Here is an 18,984-nt window from a genome sequence, read left to right as displayed (position 1 = left end):
CAAATGTCGGGACATTTGCACTATGTGTGATAGAGTAAATGTTTATTGCAAATCAAGATAAAAACCTGATTTTAAAAAAAATATTTACATAGATATTGGACTGTTTACCAATTAAGATATTCTTCTTACTTTCTACTATAATTATATGGTGGTAACAGGTGTCAGATAATTTCCGCATTTCTCCAAAATGCAACAGTCATGTCTAAGTCTACCTCCTGCTGATTTCAATTCTGGTCCTATTTCAGGTTTTTATCAAATATGTAAGTCCTTTGTGATACCCATTTGTGGATTATAAGTAAAAATAAGTTTGTTTATCATTTTTAAATGAAAATACCATTCAATCTGTGCATAGCTAGTTGATTTGATTTGGCATCGAATTTGATTATATCAATTCTAAAATAAACATTTTGATTACCAGACAATGATTTAAAGAATCTAAAAATGTATTTGAATCTGATTATCTTTCATTTCAAGGGATTTTCTAAGTTGATTACTTATCACGAGATTGTAAATATAGTTGATGCGTTTCTACTATAAATTTTATATGTACATTGTAAGTCCATTTTTACCTTTGAAACAAAACATAGACTCTGGTGGGACTCAAACCCACAACCTTTGAATAACTACAAACTACTACAAGTCCAATGCACTATCCATTGCGCCACAGAGCCATGTCTATTTGGCTTAAACTATTATCTAATATACAGTATATTTGTTATGTACATTGTAAGTACATTTTTACTTTTGAAACAAAACATCGACTCTGGTGGGACTCGAACCCACAACCTTTGAATAACTGCAAACTACTAGAAGTCCAATGCGCTATCCATTGCGCCACAGAGCCATGTATTTTTTGCGTAAACTATTGTCTAATATACAGTACATTTGTTATATACATTGTAAGTACATTTTTACCTTTGAAACAAAACATCGACTCTGGTGGGACTCGAACCCACAACCTTTGAATAACTGCAAACTACTAGAAGTCCAATGCGCTATCCATTGCGCCACAGAGCCATGTATTTTTCAAGTAAACTATTGTCTAATATACAGTACATTTGTTATATACATTGTAAGTACATTTTTACCTTTGAAACAAAACATCGACTCTGGTGGGACTCGAACCCACAACCTTTGAATAACAATAACCTTCTAGAAGTCCAATGCGCTATCCATTGCGAAACAGAGCCACTGATGTCTACCTAATTTTCATTTTTTTATTGATTAATATTTGGTATCCTGATTGTGTGATGTGCAAGCAAATGTCGGGACATTTGCATTATGTGTGATAGAGTAAATGTTTATTGCAAATCAAGATAAAAACCTGATTTTAAAAAAAATATTTACATAGATATTGGACTGTTTACCAATTAAGATATTCTTCTTACTTTCTACTATAATTATATGGTGGTAACAGGTGTCAGATAATTTCCGCATTTCTCCAAAATGCAACAGTCATGTCTAAGTCTACCTCCTGCTGATTTCAATTCTGGTCCTATTTCAGGTTTTTATCAAATATGTAAGTCCTTTGTGATACCCATTTGTGGATTATAAGTAAAAATAAGTTTGTTTATCATTTTTAAATGAAAATACCATTCAATCTGTGCATAGCTAGTTGATTTGATTTGGCATCGAATTTGATTATATCAATTCTAAAATAAACATTTTGATTACCAGACAATGATTTAAAGAATCTAAAAATGTATTTGAATCTGATTATCTTTCATTTAAAGGGATTTTCTAAGTTGATTACTTATCACGAGATTGTAAATATAGTTGATGCGTTTCTACTATAAATTTTATATGTACATTGTAAGTCCATTTTTACCTTTGAAACAAAACATAGACTCTGGTGGGACTCAAACCCACAACCTTTGAATAACTACAAACTACTACAAGTCCAATGCACTATCCATTGCGCCACAGAGCCATGTCTATTTGGCTTAAACTATTATCTAATATACAGTACATTTGTTATATACATTGTAAGTACATTTTTACTTTTGAAACAAAACATCGACTCTGGTGGGACTCGAACCCACAACCTTTGAATAACTGCAAACTACTAGAAGTCCAATGCGCTATCCATTGCGCCACAGAGCCATGTATTTTTTGCGTAAGCTATTGTCTAATATACAGTACATTTGTTATATACATTGTAAGTACATTTTTACCTTTGAAACAAAACATCGACTCTGGTGGGACTCGAACCCACAACCTTAGAATAACTGCAAACTACTAGAAGTCCAATGCGCTATCCATTGCGCCACAGAGCCATGTATTTTTCAAGTAAACTATTGTCTAATATACAGTACATTTGTTATATACATTGTAAGTACATTTTTACCTTTGAAACAAAACATCGACTTTGGTGGGACTCGAACCCACAACCTTTGAATAACAATAACCTTCTAGAAGTCCAATGCGCTATCCATTGCGAAACAGAGCCACTGATGTCTACCTAATTTTCATTTTTTTATTGATTAATATTTGGTATCCTGATTGTGTGATGTGCAAGCAAATGTCGGGACATTTGCATTATGTGTGATAGAGTAAATGTTTATTGCAAATCAAGATAAAAACCTGATTTTAAAAAAAATATTTACATAGATATTGGACTGTTTACCAATTAAGATATTCTTCTTACTTTCTACTATAATTATATTGTGGTAACAGGTGTCAGATAATTGCCGCATTTCTCCAAAATGCAACAGTCATGTCTAAGTCTACCTCCTGCTGATTTCAATTCTGGTCCTATTTCAGGTTTTTATCAAATATGTAAGTCCTTTGTGATACCCATTTGTGGAGTATAAGTAAAAATAAGTTTGGTTATCATTTTTAAATGAAAATACCATTCAATCTGTGCACAGCTAGTTGATTTGACTTGGCATCGAATTTGATTATATATTAATTCTAAAATAAACATTTTGATTACCAGACAATGATTTAAAGAATCTAAAAATGTATTTGAATCTGATTATCTTTCATTTAAAGGGATTTTCTAAGTTGATTACTTATCAAGAGATTGTGAATATAGTTGATGCGTTTCTACTATAAATTTTATATGTACATTGTAAGTCCATTTTTACCTTTGAAACAAAACATAGACTCTGGTGGGACTCAAAAACCCACAACCTTTGAAAAACTACAAACTATTACAAGTCCAATGCACTATCCATTGCACCACAGAGCCATGTCTATTTAGCTTAAACTATTATCTAATATACAGTACATTTGTAATATACATTGTAAGTACATTTTTACCTTTGAAACAAAACATCGACTCTGGTGGGACTCGTACCCACAACCTTTAAATAACTACAACCTTCTAGAAGTGCAATGCGCTATCCATTGCGCCACAGAGCCATGTATTTTTCACGTAAACTATTATCTAATATACAGTACATTTGTTATATACAATGTAAGTACATTTTTACCTTTGAAACAAAACATCGACTCGGGTGGGACTCGAACCCACAACCTTTGAATAACTGCAAACTACTAGAAGTCCAATGCGCTATCCATTGCGCCACAGAGCCATGTATTTTTCATGTTAGCTATTGTCTAATATACGGTACATTTGTCATATACATTGTAAGTACATTTTTACCTTTGAAACAAAATATCGACTCTGGTGGGACTCGAACCCACAACCTTTGAATAACTGCAAACTACTAGAAGTCCAATGCGCTATCCATTGCGCCACAGAGCCATGTATTTTTCACGCAAACTATTGTCTAATATACAGTACATTTGTTATATACATTGTAAGTACATTTTTACCTTTGAAACAAAACATCGATTCTGGTGGGACTCGAACCCACAACCTTTGAATAACTACAACCTTCTAGAAGTCCAATGCGCTATCCATTGCGAAACAGAGCCACTGATGTCTACCTAGTTTTCATTTTTTTATTGATTAATATTTGGTATCCTGATTGTGTGATGTGCAAGCAAATGTCGGGACATTTGCACTATGTGTGATAGAGTAAATGTTTATTGCAAATCAAGATAAAAACCTGATTTTAAAAAAAATATTTACATAGATATTGGACTGTTTACCAATTAAGATATTCTTCTTACTTTCTACTATAATTATATGGTGGTAACAGGTGTCAGATAATTTCCGCATTTCTCCAAAATGCAACAGTCATGTCTAAGTCTACCTCCTGCTGATTTCAATTCTGGTCCTATTTCAGGTTTTTATCAAATATGTAAGTCCTTTGTGATACCCATTTGTGGATTATAAGTAAAAATAAGTTTGTTTATCATTTTTAAATGAAAATACCATTCAATCTGTGCATAGCTAGTTGATTTGATTTGGCATCGAATTTGATTATATCAATTCTAAAATAAACATTTTGATTACCAGACAATGATTTAAAGAATCTAAAAATGTATTTGAATCTGATTATCTTTCATTTAAAGGGATTTTCTAAGTTGATTACTTATCACGAGATTGTAAATATAGTTGATGCGTTTCTACTATAAATTTTATATGTACATTGTAAGTCCATTTTTACCTTTGAAACAAAACATAGACTCTGGTGGGACTCAAACCCACAACCTTTGAATAACTACAAACTACTACAAGTCCAATGCACTATCCATTGCGCCACAGAGCCATGTCTATTTGGCTTAAACTATTATCTAATATACAGTACATTTGTTATATACATTGTAAGTACATTTTTACTTTTGAAACAAAACATCGACTCTGGTGGGACTCGAACCCACAACCTTTGAATAACTGCAAACTACTAGAAGTCCAATGCGCTATCCATTGCGCCACAGAGCCATGTATTTTTTGCGTAAGCTATTGTCTAATATACAGTACATTTGTTATATACATTGTAAGTACATTTTTACCTTTGAAACAAAACATCGACTCTGGTGGGACTCGAACCCACAACCTTTGAATAACTGCAAACTACTAGAAGTCCAATGCGCTATCCATTGCGCCACAGAGCCACGTATTTTTCAAGTAAACTATTGTCTAATATACAGTACATTTGTTATATACATTGTAAGTACATTTTTACCTTTGAAACAAAACATCGACTCTGGTGGGACTCGAACCCACAACCTTTGAATAACAATAACCTTCTAGAAGTCCAATGCGCTATCCATTGCGAAACAGAGCCACTGATGTCTACCTAATTTTCATTTTTTTATTGATTAATATTTGGTATCCTGATTGTGTGATGTGCAAGCAAATGTCGGGACATTTGCATTATGTGTGATAGAGTAAATGTTTATTGCAAATCAAGATAAAAACCTGATTTTAAAAAAAATATTTACATAGATATTGGACTGTTTACCAATTAAGATATTCTTCTTACTTTCTACTATAATTATATTGTGGTAACAGGTGTCAGATAATTGCCGCATTTCTCCAAAATGCAACAGTCATGTCTAAGTCTACCTCCTGCTGATTTCAATTCTGGTCCTATTTCAGGTTTTTATCAAATATGTAAGTCCTTTGTGATACCCATTTGTGGAGTATAAGTAAAAATAAGTTTGGTTATCATTTTTAAATGAAAATACCATTCAATCTGTGCACAGCTAGTTGATTTGACTTGGCATCGAATTTGATTATATATTAATTCTAAAATAAACATTTTGATTACCAGACAATGATTTAAAGAATCTAAAAATGTATTTGAATCTGATTATCTTTCATTTAAAGGGATTTTCTAAGTTGATTACTTATCAAGAGATTGTGAATATAGTTGATGCGTTTCTACTATAAATTTTATATGTACATTGTAAGTCCATTTTTACCTTTGAAACAAAACATAGACTCTGGTGGGACTCAAAAACCCACAACCTTTGAAAAACTACAAACTATTACAAGTCCAATGCACTATCCATTGCACCACAGAGCCATGTCTATTTAGCTTAAACTATTATCTAATATACAGTACATTTGTAATATACATTGTAAGTACATTTTTACCTTTGAAACAAAACATCGACTCTGGTGGGACTCGTACCCACAACCTTTAAATAACTACAACCTTCTAGAAGTCCAATGCGCTATCCATTGCGCCACAGAGCCATGTATTTTTCACGTAAACTATTATCTAATATACAGTACATTTGTTATATACAATGTAAGTACATTTTTACCTTTGAAACAAAACATCGACTCGGGTGGGACTCGAACCCACAACCTTTGAATAACTGCAAACTACTAGAAGTCCAATGCGCTATCCATTGCGCCACAGAGCCATGTATTTTTCATGTTAGCTATTGTCTAATATACGGTACATTTGTCATATACATTGTAAGTACATTTTTACCTTTGAAACAAAATATCGACCCTGGTGGGACTCGAACCCACAACCTTTGAATAACTGCAAACTACTAGAAGTCCAATGCGCTATCCATTGCGCCACAGAGCCATGTATTTTTCACGTAAACTATTGTCTAATATACAGTACATTTGTTATATACATTGTAAGTACATTTTTACCTTTGAAACAAAACATCGACTCTGGTGGGACTCGAACCCACAACCTTTGAATAACTACAACCTTCTAGAAGTCCAATGCGCTATCCATTGCGAAACAGAGCCACTGATGTCTACCTAGTGTTCATTTTTTTATTGATTAATATTTGGTATCCTGATTGTGTGATGTGCAAGCAAATGTCGGGACATTTGCACTATGTGTGATAGAGTAAATGTTTATTGCAAATCAAGATAAAAACCTGATTTTAAAAAAAATATTTACATAGATATTGGACTGTTTACCAATTAAGATATTCTTCTTACTTTCTACTATAATTATATGGTGGTAACAGGTGTCAGATAATTTCCGCATTTCTCCAAAATGCAACAGTCATGTCTAAGTCTACCTCCTGCTGATTTCAATTCTGGTCCTATTTCAGGTTTTTATCAAATATGTAAGTCCTTTGTGATACCCATTTGTGGATTATAAGTAAAAATAAGTTTGTTTATCATTTTTAAATGAAAATACCATTCAATCTGTGCATAGCTAGTTGATTTGATTTGGCATCGAATTTGATTATATCAATTCTAAAATAAACATTTTGATTACCAGACAATGATTTAAAGAATCTAAAAATTTATTTGAATCTGATTATCTTTCATTTAAAGGGATTTTCTAAGTTGATTACTTATCACGAGATTGTAAATATAGTTGATGCGTTTCTACTATAAATTTTATATGTACATTGTAAGTCCATTTTTACCTTTGAAACAAAACATAGACTCTGGTGGGACTCAAACCCACAACCTTTGAATAACTACAAACTACTACAAGTCCAATGCACTATCCATTGCGCCACAGAGCCATGTCTATTTGGCTTAAACTATTATCTAATATACAGTACATTTGTTATATACATTGTAAGTACATTTTTACTTTTGAAACAAAACATCGACTCTGGTGGGACTCGAACCCACAACCTTTGAATAACTACAACCTTCTAGAAGTCCAATGCGCTATCCATTGCGAAACAGAGCCACTGATGTCTACCTAGTTTTCATTTTTTTATTGATTAATATTTGGTATCCTGATTGTGTGATGTGCAAGCAAATGTCGGGACATTTGCACTATGTGTGATAGAGTAAATGTTTATTGTAGTGATGAGCGGGTCCGGATCTCCGAGATCCGGATCCGCACGGACGTCCTGAATCCGAATCCGGATCCAGGACGTCCGCGGACTCCCGCGCAGGCCCGGAGCCGAAATCGAGGCCCGACGTCACATTGGTGACGTCGGATTCTCGCGAGATCCGGATTACATAAAAGCCGGGACCCGCCGCCGCCATCTTCATTCTGTGGGGCGACGCAGAGCAGGCAGCAGTGCTGCCAGAGAGGGGGGTTTTATTTATTGCTCCGTGAGGGGGGTTTGCTGGAGCGTTGTGTGTGTCACTGTGCTGCTTGCTGCTAAAGAGCTGCAAGTACAGAGGGGGTTTAATCATTTTTATTGTGCTGCTGGAGAGTGATTTTTTTTTCTATATTGCTGTAGCCTGCTCATCTGTAATTTGTGTCACTGCTGCTGCTACAGAATACTACAGACAGAGGGGGGTTTATTGTACTGCCGCAGAGGGGGTTTTCTTTCTATATTGCTATAGCCTGCTCATCTCTAATTGTGTCACTGCTGCTGCTAGCCTGCTACAGAATACTACAGACAGAGGGGGGTTTAATAATTTTTATTGTGCTGCCAGAGAGGGTTTTTGTGCTGCCTGGCTACCTGTTATATGGTTGTAAACACCTACCAGGCAGTCACCTCTGTTGTTGCCAGTGCCACTACCTTGTACCTACCTCTCAGAGTATATAAAAAAAAATAAAAAAAAAATTAAAAATATATAAAAATATAAAAAAAAATAATTAAGTTGTTGTTGTTGCTGACACCACTGGCTGCCGTTAGATATCGCAGACTCAGTAATTAAATTTTTAACTGTGGTTTGCTGACGCCACTTGTTGTGTTACCTACCAGTGTATCCACTTTTGTATCTTGCTGCTGTTGTCACTGGCTAGTGACAACAACCAGCTGATATCTGGGTATCCAGTTTGCTGCCACCGCTGCCGTTACATATATCGCAGTAAATAACTCCGGTTTGCTGACGCCACTTGTTGTGTTACCTACCAGTGAATCCACAAAATAAATATTGTATCTTGCTGCTGTTGTCACTGGCTAGTGACAACCAGCTGATATCTGGGTATCCAGTTTGCTGCCACCGCTGCCGTTACATATATCGCAGTAAATAACTCCGGTTTGCTGACGCCACTTGTTGTGTTACCTACCAGTGTAACTATCCACAAAATAAATATTGTATCTTGCTGCTGTTGTCACTGGCTAGTGACAACCAGCTGATATCTGGGTATCCAGTTTGCTGCCACCGCTGCCGTTACATATATCGCAGTAAATAACTCCGGTTTGCTGACGCCACTTGTTGTGTTACCTACCAGTGTAACTATCCACAAAATAAATATTGTATCTTGCTGCTGTTGTCACTGGCTATATATAGTCCACTGGTGCTGCACTGCTGCCTGCACTGAATCTGCCAGTCTGGTGGTCTGTGGTCTGGGGCTCACAGCCTAATAAATAATAATGCCCTATATCTTATCTAGTTACCTGTGTGGTCAGGGGCTTACTGGCTAATAAATAATTAAATATTGCCTGCCTAATAAATAATTAAATACTGCCGTATATCTCTACCTTTGTGATCTGGGGCTCACTGGCTATACTGCCGTATATACCGTCTGGTCTGGGGCTCACTGGCTAATAAATAATTAAATACTGCCGTATATCTCTACCTTTGTGGTCTGGGGCTCACTGGCTATACTGCCGTATGTACCGTCTGGTCTGGGGCTCACTGCCTAATAAATAATTAAATACTGCCGTATATCTCTACCTTTGTGGTCTGGGGCTCACTGCCTAATACTGATGTATCTGTATAACTGCCTGCTGGTGCATACCCACTGACATATATTATTTGCACTCCAGTGGCGCTGTTCTGTGACATAACTCCGCTGCAGTGCCACTCTTACATGAGCCACGTGTTTGGGCCGCACACTTGTGTGGCTTAGCATAGTTATCCAGCTACCTCGGTGCAACCTTTTGTCCTAAAAACAATATTGTAAGGTGTGAGCTGTTCAGAATAGACTGTAAATGAGTGGAAATGAATGTTATTGAGGTTAATATAGCGTAGGAGCAAAAAAAACACCCAAATTCTGCGATTTTAGCAGTTTTTATGCTTTTTAACAAAAAAATCAGAACCCAAAACCCAAAAAATCCAAACACAAAACACTTAGGAGGTGTTTTGCCAAAACCCATTAGAACCCAAAACCTCAAGGTAATCAGAACCCAAAACCCAAAACCTGAAAAGTGGCCGGTGCACATCTCTAGTTTATTGCAAATCAAGATAAAAACCTGATTTAAAAAAAAATATTTACATAGATATTGGACTGTTTACCAATTAAGATATTCTTCTTACTTTCTACTATAATTATATGGTGGTAACAGGTGTCAGATAATTTCCGCATTTCTCCAAAATGCAACAGTCATGTCTAAGTCTACCTCCTGCTGATTTCAATTCTGGTCCTATTTCAGGTTTTTATCAAATATGTAAGTCCTTTGTGATACCCATTTGTGGATTATAAGTAAAAATAAGTTTGTTTATCATTTTTAAATGAAAATACCATTCAATCTGTGCATAGCTAGTTGATTTGATTTGGCATCGAATTTGATTATATCAATTCTAAAATAAACATTTTGATTACCAGACAATGATTTAAAGAATCTAAAAATTTATTTGAATCTGATTATCTTTCATTTAAAGGGATTTTCTAAGTTGATTACTTATCACGAGATTGTAAATATAGTTGATGCGTTTCTACTATAAATTTTATATGTACATTGTAAGTCCATTTTTACCTTTGAAACAAAACATAGACTCTGGTGGGACTCAAACCCACAACCTTTGAATAACTACAAACTACTACAAGTCCAATGCACTATCCATTGCGCCACAGAGCCATGTCTATTTGGCTTAAACTATTATCTAATATACAGTACATTTGTTATATACATTGTAAGTACATTTTTACTTTTGAAACAAAACATCGACTCTGGTGAGACTCGAACCCAAAACCTTTGAATAACTGCAAACTACTAGAAGTCCAATGCGCTATCCATTGCGCCACAGAGCCATGTATTTTTTGCGTAAACTATTGTCTAATATACAGTACATTTGTTATATACATTGTAAGTACATTTTTACCTTTGAAACAAAACATCGACTCTGGTGGGACTCGAACCCACAACCTTTGAATAACTGCAAACTAATAGAAGTCCAATGCGCTATCCATTGCGCCACAGAGCCATGTATTTTTCAAGTAAACTATTGTCTAATATACAGTACATTTGTTATATACATTGTAAGTACATTTTTACCTTTGAAACAAAACATCGACTCTGGTGGGACTCGAACCCACAACCTTTGAATAACAATAACCTTCTAGAAGTCCAATGCGCTATCCATTGCGAAACAGAGCCACTGATGTCTACCTAGTTTTCATTTTTTTATTGATTAATATTTGGTATCCTGATTGTGTGATGTGCAAGCAAATGTCGGGACATTTGCATTATGTGTGATAGAGTAAATGTTTATTGCAAATCAAGATAAAAACCTGATTTAAAAAAAAATATTTACATAGATATTGGACTGTTTACCAATTAAGATATTCTTCTTACTTTCTACTATAATTATATGGTGGTAACAGGTGTCAGATAATTGCCGCATTTCTCCAAAATGCAACAGTCATGTCTAAGTCTACCTCCTGCTGATTTCAATTCTGGTCCTATTTCAGGTTTTTATCAAATATTTAAGTCCTTTGTGATACCCATTTGTGGAGTATAAGTAAAAATAAGTTTGGTTATCATTTTTAAATGAAAATACCATTCAATCTGTGCACAGCTAGTTGATTTGACTTGGCATCGAATTTGATTATATATTAATTCTAAAATAAACATTTTGATTACCAGAGAATGATTTAAAGAATCTAAAAATTTATTTGAATCTGATTATCTTTCATTTAAAGGGATTTTTAAGTAGATTACTTATCAAGAGATTGTGAATATAGTTGATGCGTTACTACTATAAATTTGATATGTACATTGTAAGTCCATTTTTACCTTTGAAACAAAACATCGACTCGGGTGGGACTCGAACCCACAACCTTTGAATAACTACAAACTACTAGAATTCCAATTAGCTATCCATTGCGACACAGAGCCACGTCTATTTAGCTTAAACTATTATCTAATATACAGTACATTTGTTATATACATTGTAAGTACATTTTTACCTTTGAAACAAAACATCGACTCTGGTGGGACTCGAACCCACAACCTTTGAATAGCTGCAAACTACTAGAAGTCCAATGCGCTATCCATTGCGCCACAGAGCCATGTCTATTTGGCTTAAACTATTATCTAATATACAGTACATTTGTTATATACATTGTAGGTACATTTTTACCTTTGAAACAAAACATCGACTCTGGTGGGACTCGAACCCACAACCTTTGAATAACTGCAAACTACTAGAAGTCCAATGCGCTATCCATTGCGCCACAGAGCCATGCATTTTTCACGTAAACTATTGTCTAATATACAGTACATTGGTTATATACATTGTAACCTTTGAAACAAAACATCGACTCTGGTGGGACTCGAACCCAGAACCTTTGAATAACTACAACCTTCTAGAAGTCCAATGCGCTATCCATTGCGCCACAGAGCCATGTGTTTTTCACGTAAACTATTATCTAATATACAGTACATTTGTTATATACAATGTAAGTACATTTTTACCTTTGAAACAAAACATCGACTCGGGTGGGACTCGAACCCACAACCTTTGAATAACTGCAAACTACTAGAAGTCCAATGCGCTATCCATTGCGCCACAGAGCCATGTATTTTTCACGTAAACTATTGTCTAATATACAGTACATTTGTCATATACATTGTAAGTACATTTTTACCTTTGAAACAAAACATCGACTCTGGTGGGACTCGAACCCACAACCTTTGAATAACTGCAAACTACTAGAAGTCCAATGCGCTATCCATTGCGCCACAGAGCCATGTATCTTTCACGTAAACTATTGTCTAATATACAGTACATTTGTTATATACATTGTAAGTACATTTTTACCTTTGAAACAAAACATCGACTCTGGTGGGACTCGAACCCACAACCTTTGAATAACTACAACCTTCTAGAAGTCCAATGCGCTATCCATTGCGAAACAGAGCCACTGATGTCTACCTAGTTTTCATTTTTTTATTGATTAATATTTGGTATCCTGATTGTGTGATGTGCAAGCAAATGTCGGGACATTTGCACTATGTGTGATAGAGTAAATGTTTATTGCAAATCAAGATAAAAACCTGATTTTAAAAAAAATATTTACATAGATATTGGACTGTTTACCAATTAAGATATTCTTCTTACTTTCTACTATAATTATATGGTGGTAACAGGTGTCAGATAATTTCCGCATTTCTCCAAAATGCAACAGTCATGTCTAAGTCTACCTCCTGCTGATTTCAATTCTGGTCCTATTTCAGGTTTTTATCAAATATGTAAGTCCTTTGTGATACCCATTTGTGGATTATAAGTAAAAATAAGTTTGTTTATCATTTTTAAATGAAAATACCATTCAATCTGTGCATAGCTAGTTGATTTGATTTGGCATCGAATTTGATTATATCAATTCTAAAATAAACATTTTGATTACCAGACAATGATTTAAAGAATCTAAAAATGTATTTGAATCTGATTATCTTTAATTTAAAGGGATTTTCTAAGTTGATTACTTATCACGAGATTGTAAATATAGTTGATGCGTTTCTACTATAAATTTTATATGTACATTGTAAGTCCATTTTTACCTTTGAAACAAAACATAGACTCTGGTGGGACTCAAACCCACAACCTTTGAATAACTACAAACTACTACAAGTCCAATGCACTATCCATTGCGCCACAGAGCCATGTCTATTTGGCTTAAACTATTATCTAATATACAGTACATTTGTTATATACATTGTAAGTACATTTTTACTTTTGAAACAAAACATCGACTCTGGTGAGACTCGAACCCAAAACCTTTGAATAACTGCAAACTACTAGAAGTCCAATGCGCTATCCATTGCGCCACAGAGCCATGTATTTTTTGCGTAAACTATTGTCTAATATACAGTACATTTGTTATATACATTGTAAGTACATTTTTACCTTTGAAACAAAACATCGACTCTGGTGGGACTCGAACCCACAACCTTTGAATAACTGCAAACTACTAGAAGTCCAATGCGCTATCCATTGCGCCACAGAGCCATGTATTTTTCAAGTAAACTATTGTCTAATATACAGTACATTTGTTATATACATTGTAAGTACATTTTTACCTTTGAAACAAAACATCGACTCTGGTGGGACTCGAACCCACAACCTTTGAATAACAATAACCTTCTAGAAGTCCAATGCGCTATCCATTGCGAAACAGAGCCACTGATGTCTACCTAGTTTTCATTTTTTTATTGATTAATATTTGGTATCCTGATTGTGTGATGTGCAAGCAAATGTCGGGACATTTGCATTATGTGTGATAGAGTAAATGTTTATTGCAAATCAAGATAAAAACCTGATTTTAAAAAAAATATTTACATAGATATTGGACTGTTTACCAATTAAGATATTCTTCTTACTTTCTACTATAATTATATGGTGGTAACAGGTGTCAGATAATTGCCGCATTTCTCCAAAATGCAACAGTCATGTCTAAGTCTACGTCCTGCTGATTTCAATTCTGGTCCTATTTCAGGTTTTTATCAAATATTTAAGTCCTTTGTGATACCCATTTGTGGAGTATAAGTAAAAATAAGTTTGGTTATCATTTTTAAATGAAAATACCATTCAATCTGTGCACAGCTAGTTGATTTGACTTGGCATTGAATTTGATTATATATTAATTCTAAAATAAACATTTTGATTACCAGAGAATGATTTAAAGAATCTAAAAATTTATTTGAATCTGATTATCTTTCATTTAAAGGGATTTTTAAGTAGATTACTTATCAAGAGATTGTGAATATAGTTGATGCGTTACTACTATAAATTTGATATGTACATTGTAAGTCCATTTTTACCTTTGAAACAAAACATCGACTCGGGTGGGACTCGAACCCACAACCTTTGAATAACTACAAACTACTAGAATTCCAATAAGCTATCCATTGCGACACAGAGCCACGTCTATTTAGCTTAAACTATTATCTAATATACAGTACATTTGTTATATACATTGTAAGTACATTTTTACCTTTGAAACAAAACATCGACTCTGGTGGGACTCGAACCCACAACCTTTGAATAGCTGCAAACTACTAGAAGTCCAATGCGCTATCCATTGCGCCACAGAGCCATGTCTATTTGGCTTAAACTATTATCTAATATACAGTACATTTGTTATATACATTGTAGGTACATTTTTACCTTTGAAACAAAACATCGACTCTGGTGGGACTCAAACCCACAACCTTTGAATAACTACAAACTACTACAAGTCCAATGCACTATCCATTGCGCCACAGAGCCATGTCTACTTGGCTTAAACTATTATCTAATATACAGTACATTTGTTATATACATTGTAAGTACATTTTTACTTTTGAAACAAAACATCGACTCTGGTGAGACTCGAACCCAAAACCTTTGAATAACTGCAAACTACTAGAAGTCCAATGCGCTATCCATTGCGCCACAGAGCCATGTATTTTTTGCGTAAACTATTGTCTAATATACAGTACATTTGTTATATACATTGTAAGTACATTTTTACCTTTGAAACAAAACATCGACTCTGGTGGGACTCGAACCCACAACCTTTGAATAACAATAACCTTCTAGAAGTCCAATGCGCTATCCATTGCGAAACAGAGCCACTGATGTCTACCTAATTTTCATTTTTTTATTGATTAATATTTGGTATCCTGATTGTGTGATGTGCAAGCAAATGTCGGGACATTTGCATTATGTGTGATAGAGTAAATGTTTATTGCAAATCAAGATAAAAACCTGATTTTAAAAAAAATATTTACATAGATATTGGACTGTTTACCAATTAAGATATTCTTCTTACTTTCTACTATAATTATATGGTGGTAACAGGTGTCAGATAATTGCCGCATTTCTCCAAAATGCAACAGTCATGTCTAAGTCTACCTCCTGCTGATTTCAATTCTGGTCCTATTTCAGGTTTTTATCAAATATTTAAGTCCTTTGTGATACCCATTTGTGGAGTATAAGTAAAAATAAGTTTGGTTATCATTTTTAAATGAAAATACCATTCAATCTGTGCACAGCTAGTTGATTTGACTTGGCATTGAATTTGATTATATATTAATTCTAAAATAAACATTTTGATTACCAGAGAATGATTTAAAGAATCTAAAAATTTATTTGAATCTGATTATCTTTCATTTAAAGGGATTTTTAAGTAGATTACTTATCAAGAGATTGTGAATATAGTTGATGCGTTACTACTATAAATTTGATATGTACATTGTAAATCCATTTTTACCTTTGAAACAAAACATCGACTCGGGTGGGACTCGAACCCACAACCTTTGAATAACTACAAACTACTAGAATTCCAATAAGCTATCCATTGCGACACAGAGCCACGTCTATTTAGCTTAAACTATTATCTAATATACAGTACATTTGTTATATACATTGTAAGTACATTTTTACCTTTGAAACAAAACATCGACTCTGGTGGGACTCGAACCCACAACCTTTGAATAGCTGCAAACTACTAGAAGTCCAATGCGCTATCCATTGCGCCACAGAGCCATGTCTATTTGGCTTAAACTATTATCTAATATACAGTACATTTGTTATATACATTGTAGGTACATTTTTACCTTTGAAACAAAACATCGACTCTGGTGGGACTCAAACCCACAACCTTTGAATAACTACAAACTACTACAAGTCCAATGCACTATCCATTGCGCCACAGAGCCATGTCTACTTGGCTTAAACTATTATCTAATATACAGTACATTTGTTATATACATTGTAAGTACATTTTTACTTTTGAAACAAAACATCGACTCTGGTGAGACTCGAACCCAAAACCTTTGAATAACTGCAAACTACTAGAAGTCCAATGCGCTATCCATTGCGCCACAGAGCCATGTATTTTTTGCGTAAACTATTGTCTAATATACAGTACATTTGTTATATACATTGTAAGTACATTTTTACCTTTGAAACAAAACATCGACTCTGGTGGGACTCGAACCCACAACCTTTGAATAACTGCAAACTACTAGAAGTCCAATGCGCTATCCATTGCGCCACAGAGCCATGTATTTTTCAAGTAAACTATTGTCTAATATACAGTACATTTGTTATATACATTGTAAGTACATTTTTACCTTTGAAACAAAACATCGACTCTGGTGGGACTCGAACCCACAACCTTTGAATAACAATAACCTTCTAGAAGTCCAATGCGCTATCCATTGCGAAACAGAGCCACTGATGTCTACCTAGTTTTCATTTTTTTATTGATTAATATTTGGTATCCTGATTGTGTGATGTGCAAGCAAATGTCGGGACATTTGCATTATGTGTGATAGAGTAAATGTTTATTGCAAATCAAGATAAAAACCTGATTTTAAAAAAAATATTTACATAGATATTGGACTGTTTACCAATTAAGATATTCTTCTTACTTTCTACTATAATTATATGGTGGTAACAGGTGTCAGATAATTGCCGCATTTCTCCAAAATGCAACAGTCATGTCTAAGTCTACCTCCTGCTGATTTCAATTCTGGTCCTATTTCAGGTTTTTATCAAATATTTAAGTCCTTTGTGATACCCATTTGTGGAGTATAAGTAAAAATAAGTTTGGTTATCATTTTTAAATGAAAATACCATTCAATCTGTGCACAGCTAGTTGATTTGACTTGGCATCGAATTTGATTATATATTAATTCTAAAATAAACATTTTGATTACCAGAGAATGATTTAAAGAATCTAAAAATTTATTTGAATCTGATTATCTTTCATTTAAAGGGATTTTTAAGTAGATTACTTATCAAGAGATTGTGAATATAGTTGATGCGTTACTACTATAAATTTGATATGTACATTGTAAGTCCATTTTTACCTTTGAAACAAAACATCGACTCGGGTGGGACTCGAACCCACAACCTTTGAATAACTACAAACTACTAGAATTCCAATTAACTATCCATTGCGACACAGAGCCACGTCTGTTTAGCTTAAACTATTATCTAATATACAGTACATTTGTTATATACATTGTAAGTACATTTTTACCTTTGAAACAAAACATCGACTCTGGTGGGACTCGAACCCACAACCTTTGAATAGCTGCAAACTACTAGAAGTCCAATGCGCTATCCATTGCGCCACAGAGCCATGTCTATTTGGCTTAAACTATTATCTAATATACAGTACATTTGTTATATACATTGTAGGTACATTTTTACCTTTGAAACAAAACATCGACTCTGGTGGGACTCGAACCCACAACCTTTGAATAACTGCAAACTACTAGAAGTCCAATGCGCTATCCATTGCGCCACAGAGCCATGCATTTTTCACGTAAACTATTGTCTAATATACAGTACATTTGTTATATACATTGTAACCTTTGAAACAAAACATCGACTCTGGTGGGACTCGAACCCACAACCTTTGAATAACTACAACCTTCTAGAAGTCCAATGCGCTATCCATTGCGCCACAGAGCCATGTATTTTTCACGTAAACTATTATCTAATATACAGTACATTTGTTATATACAATAAAAGTACATTTTTACCTTTGAAACAAAACATCGACTCGGGTGGGACTCGAACCCACAACCTTTGAATAACTGCAAACTACTAGAAGTCCAATGCGCTATCCATTGCGCCACAGAGCCATGTATTTTTCCCGTAAACTATTGTCTAATATACAGTACATTTGTCATATACATTGTAAGTACATTTTTACCTTTGAAACAAAACATCGAATCTGGTGGGACTCAAACCCACAACCTTTGAATAACTGCAAACTACTAGAAGTCCAATGCGCTATCCATTGCGCCACAGAGCCATGTATTTTTCACGTAAACTATTGTCTAATATACAGTACATTTGTTATATACATTGTAAGTACATTTTTACCTTTGAAACAAAACATCGACTCTGGTGGGACTCGAACCCACAACCTTTGAATAACTACAACCTTCTAGAAGTCCAATGCGCTATCCATTGCGAAACAGAGCCACTGATGTCTACCTAGTTTTCATTTTTTTATTGATTAATATTTGGTATCCTGATTGTGTGATGTGCAAGCAAATGTCGGGACATTTGCACTATGTGTGATAGAGTAAATGTTTATTGCA

The 18,984-nt window shown here is 34.5% G+C and overlaps 33 non-coding genes across 33 annotated transcripts; all 33 read right to left on the bottom strand.

Annotated features, from left to right (window-relative positions):
• Positions 1–585: 585 nt before the first annotated feature.
• On the bottom strand, positions 586–671 carry TRNAT-UGU (transfer RNA threonine (anticodon UGU)). The gene is given in 2 exon segments: positions 586–621; positions 635–671. It is a non-coding gene; the product is annotated as a tRNA-Thr (tRNA).
• Positions 672–758: 87 nt separating this feature from the next.
• TRNAR-UCU (transfer RNA arginine (anticodon UCU)) lies at positions 759–844 on the bottom strand. Its single transcript is given in 2 exon segments — positions 759–794; positions 808–844. It is a non-coding gene; the product is annotated as a tRNA-Arg (tRNA).
• An 87-nt stretch (positions 845–931) lies between these two features.
• TRNAR-UCU (transfer RNA arginine (anticodon UCU)) lies at positions 932–1,017 on the bottom strand. The gene is given in 2 exon segments: positions 932–967; positions 981–1,017. It is a non-coding gene; the product is annotated as a tRNA-Arg (tRNA).
• An 827-nt stretch (positions 1,018–1,844) lies between these two features.
• On the bottom strand, positions 1,845–1,930 carry TRNAT-UGU (transfer RNA threonine (anticodon UGU)). The gene is given in 2 exon segments: positions 1,845–1,880; positions 1,894–1,930. It is a non-coding gene; the product is annotated as a tRNA-Thr (tRNA).
• Positions 1,931–2,017: 87 nt separating this feature from the next.
• On the bottom strand, positions 2,018–2,103 carry TRNAR-UCU (transfer RNA arginine (anticodon UCU)). The gene is given in 2 exon segments: positions 2,018–2,053; positions 2,067–2,103. It is a non-coding gene; the product is annotated as a tRNA-Arg (tRNA).
• Positions 2,104–2,190: 87 nt separating this feature from the next.
• On the bottom strand, positions 2,191–2,276 carry TRNAR-UCU (transfer RNA arginine (anticodon UCU)). The gene is given in 2 exon segments: positions 2,191–2,226; positions 2,240–2,276. It is a non-coding gene; the product is annotated as a tRNA-Arg (tRNA).
• Positions 2,277–3,453: 1,177 nt separating this feature from the next.
• On the bottom strand, positions 3,454–3,539 carry TRNAR-UCU (transfer RNA arginine (anticodon UCU)). The gene is given in 2 exon segments: positions 3,454–3,489; positions 3,503–3,539. It is a non-coding gene; the product is annotated as a tRNA-Arg (tRNA).
• An 87-nt stretch (positions 3,540–3,626) lies between these two features.
• Positions 3,627–3,712, bottom strand: TRNAR-UCU (transfer RNA arginine (anticodon UCU)). Its single transcript is given in 2 exon segments — positions 3,627–3,662; positions 3,676–3,712. It is a non-coding gene; the product is annotated as a tRNA-Arg (tRNA).
• Positions 3,713–4,539: 827 nt separating this feature from the next.
• Positions 4,540–4,625, bottom strand: TRNAT-UGU (transfer RNA threonine (anticodon UGU)). The gene is given in 2 exon segments: positions 4,540–4,575; positions 4,589–4,625. It is a non-coding gene; the product is annotated as a tRNA-Thr (tRNA).
• An 87-nt stretch (positions 4,626–4,712) lies between these two features.
• Positions 4,713–4,798, bottom strand: TRNAR-UCU (transfer RNA arginine (anticodon UCU)). The gene is given in 2 exon segments: positions 4,713–4,748; positions 4,762–4,798. It is a non-coding gene; the product is annotated as a tRNA-Arg (tRNA).
• An 87-nt stretch (positions 4,799–4,885) lies between these two features.
• TRNAR-UCU (transfer RNA arginine (anticodon UCU)) lies at positions 4,886–4,971 on the bottom strand. Its single transcript is given in 2 exon segments — positions 4,886–4,921; positions 4,935–4,971. It is a non-coding gene; the product is annotated as a tRNA-Arg (tRNA).
• Positions 4,972–6,148: 1,177 nt separating this feature from the next.
• Positions 6,149–6,234, bottom strand: TRNAR-UCU (transfer RNA arginine (anticodon UCU)). The gene is given in 2 exon segments: positions 6,149–6,184; positions 6,198–6,234. It is a non-coding gene; the product is annotated as a tRNA-Arg (tRNA).
• An 87-nt stretch (positions 6,235–6,321) lies between these two features.
• TRNAR-UCU (transfer RNA arginine (anticodon UCU)) lies at positions 6,322–6,407 on the bottom strand. Its single transcript is given in 2 exon segments — positions 6,322–6,357; positions 6,371–6,407. It is a non-coding gene; the product is annotated as a tRNA-Arg (tRNA).
• An 827-nt stretch (positions 6,408–7,234) lies between these two features.
• On the bottom strand, positions 7,235–7,320 carry TRNAT-UGU (transfer RNA threonine (anticodon UGU)). Its single transcript is given in 2 exon segments — positions 7,235–7,270; positions 7,284–7,320. It is a non-coding gene; the product is annotated as a tRNA-Thr (tRNA).
• A 3,106-nt stretch (positions 7,321–10,426) lies between these two features.
• Positions 10,427–10,512, bottom strand: TRNAT-UGU (transfer RNA threonine (anticodon UGU)). The gene is given in 2 exon segments: positions 10,427–10,462; positions 10,476–10,512. It is a non-coding gene; the product is annotated as a tRNA-Thr (tRNA).
• A 260-nt stretch (positions 10,513–10,772) lies between these two features.
• TRNAR-UCU (transfer RNA arginine (anticodon UCU)) lies at positions 10,773–10,858 on the bottom strand. The gene is given in 2 exon segments: positions 10,773–10,808; positions 10,822–10,858. It is a non-coding gene; the product is annotated as a tRNA-Arg (tRNA).
• A 1,001-nt stretch (positions 10,859–11,859) lies between these two features.
• TRNAR-UCU (transfer RNA arginine (anticodon UCU)) lies at positions 11,860–11,945 on the bottom strand. Its single transcript is given in 2 exon segments — positions 11,860–11,895; positions 11,909–11,945. It is a non-coding gene; the product is annotated as a tRNA-Arg (tRNA).
• An 87-nt stretch (positions 11,946–12,032) lies between these two features.
• On the bottom strand, positions 12,033–12,118 carry TRNAR-UCU (transfer RNA arginine (anticodon UCU)). Its single transcript is given in 2 exon segments — positions 12,033–12,068; positions 12,082–12,118. It is a non-coding gene; the product is annotated as a tRNA-Arg (tRNA).
• Positions 12,119–12,194: 76 nt separating this feature from the next.
• On the bottom strand, positions 12,195–12,280 carry TRNAR-UCU (transfer RNA arginine (anticodon UCU)). The gene is given in 2 exon segments: positions 12,195–12,230; positions 12,244–12,280. It is a non-coding gene; the product is annotated as a tRNA-Arg (tRNA).
• Positions 12,281–12,367: 87 nt separating this feature from the next.
• Positions 12,368–12,453, bottom strand: TRNAR-UCU (transfer RNA arginine (anticodon UCU)). Its single transcript is given in 2 exon segments — positions 12,368–12,403; positions 12,417–12,453. It is a non-coding gene; the product is annotated as a tRNA-Arg (tRNA).
• An 87-nt stretch (positions 12,454–12,540) lies between these two features.
• Positions 12,541–12,626, bottom strand: TRNAR-UCU (transfer RNA arginine (anticodon UCU)). The gene is given in 2 exon segments: positions 12,541–12,576; positions 12,590–12,626. It is a non-coding gene; the product is annotated as a tRNA-Arg (tRNA).
• An 827-nt stretch (positions 12,627–13,453) lies between these two features.
• Positions 13,454–13,539, bottom strand: TRNAT-UGU (transfer RNA threonine (anticodon UGU)). Its single transcript is given in 2 exon segments — positions 13,454–13,489; positions 13,503–13,539. It is a non-coding gene; the product is annotated as a tRNA-Thr (tRNA).
• Positions 13,540–13,799: 260 nt separating this feature from the next.
• On the bottom strand, positions 13,800–13,885 carry TRNAR-UCU (transfer RNA arginine (anticodon UCU)). Its single transcript is given in 2 exon segments — positions 13,800–13,835; positions 13,849–13,885. It is a non-coding gene; the product is annotated as a tRNA-Arg (tRNA).
• Positions 13,886–14,886: 1,001 nt separating this feature from the next.
• TRNAR-UCU (transfer RNA arginine (anticodon UCU)) lies at positions 14,887–14,972 on the bottom strand. The gene is given in 2 exon segments: positions 14,887–14,922; positions 14,936–14,972. It is a non-coding gene; the product is annotated as a tRNA-Arg (tRNA).
• Positions 14,973–15,059: 87 nt separating this feature from the next.
• Positions 15,060–15,145, bottom strand: TRNAT-UGU (transfer RNA threonine (anticodon UGU)). The gene is given in 2 exon segments: positions 15,060–15,095; positions 15,109–15,145. It is a non-coding gene; the product is annotated as a tRNA-Thr (tRNA).
• Positions 15,146–16,319: 1,174 nt separating this feature from the next.
• Positions 16,320–16,405, bottom strand: TRNAR-UCU (transfer RNA arginine (anticodon UCU)). The gene is given in 2 exon segments: positions 16,320–16,355; positions 16,369–16,405. It is a non-coding gene; the product is annotated as a tRNA-Arg (tRNA).
• Positions 16,406–16,492: 87 nt separating this feature from the next.
• Positions 16,493–16,578, bottom strand: TRNAT-UGU (transfer RNA threonine (anticodon UGU)). The gene is given in 2 exon segments: positions 16,493–16,528; positions 16,542–16,578. It is a non-coding gene; the product is annotated as a tRNA-Thr (tRNA).
• A 260-nt stretch (positions 16,579–16,838) lies between these two features.
• Positions 16,839–16,924, bottom strand: TRNAR-UCU (transfer RNA arginine (anticodon UCU)). Its single transcript is given in 2 exon segments — positions 16,839–16,874; positions 16,888–16,924. It is a non-coding gene; the product is annotated as a tRNA-Arg (tRNA).
• A 1,001-nt stretch (positions 16,925–17,925) lies between these two features.
• On the bottom strand, positions 17,926–18,011 carry TRNAR-UCU (transfer RNA arginine (anticodon UCU)). Its single transcript is given in 2 exon segments — positions 17,926–17,961; positions 17,975–18,011. It is a non-coding gene; the product is annotated as a tRNA-Arg (tRNA).
• Positions 18,012–18,098: 87 nt separating this feature from the next.
• Positions 18,099–18,184, bottom strand: TRNAR-UCU (transfer RNA arginine (anticodon UCU)). Its single transcript is given in 2 exon segments — positions 18,099–18,134; positions 18,148–18,184. It is a non-coding gene; the product is annotated as a tRNA-Arg (tRNA).
• A 76-nt stretch (positions 18,185–18,260) lies between these two features.
• Positions 18,261–18,346, bottom strand: TRNAR-UCU (transfer RNA arginine (anticodon UCU)). Its single transcript is given in 2 exon segments — positions 18,261–18,296; positions 18,310–18,346. It is a non-coding gene; the product is annotated as a tRNA-Arg (tRNA).
• Positions 18,347–18,433: 87 nt separating this feature from the next.
• On the bottom strand, positions 18,434–18,519 carry TRNAR-UCU (transfer RNA arginine (anticodon UCU)). The gene is given in 2 exon segments: positions 18,434–18,469; positions 18,483–18,519. It is a non-coding gene; the product is annotated as a tRNA-Arg (tRNA).
• An 87-nt stretch (positions 18,520–18,606) lies between these two features.
• On the bottom strand, positions 18,607–18,692 carry TRNAR-UCU (transfer RNA arginine (anticodon UCU)). The gene is given in 2 exon segments: positions 18,607–18,642; positions 18,656–18,692. It is a non-coding gene; the product is annotated as a tRNA-Arg (tRNA).
• Between the last annotated feature and the right edge of the window lie 292 nt (positions 18,693–18,984).

The sequence above is a fragment of the Crinia signifera genome, chromosome 3, assembly GCF_055691185.1.
Source record: "Crinia signifera chromosome 3, ASM5569118v1, whole genome shotgun sequence".
NCBI classification, from domain to species: domain Eukaryota; kingdom Metazoa; phylum Chordata; class Amphibia; order Anura; family Myobatrachidae; genus Crinia; species Crinia signifera.
The sequence above is the reverse complement of the archived record's forward strand: the minus strand, read 5'-3'. Positions and strand labels throughout refer to the sequence as shown.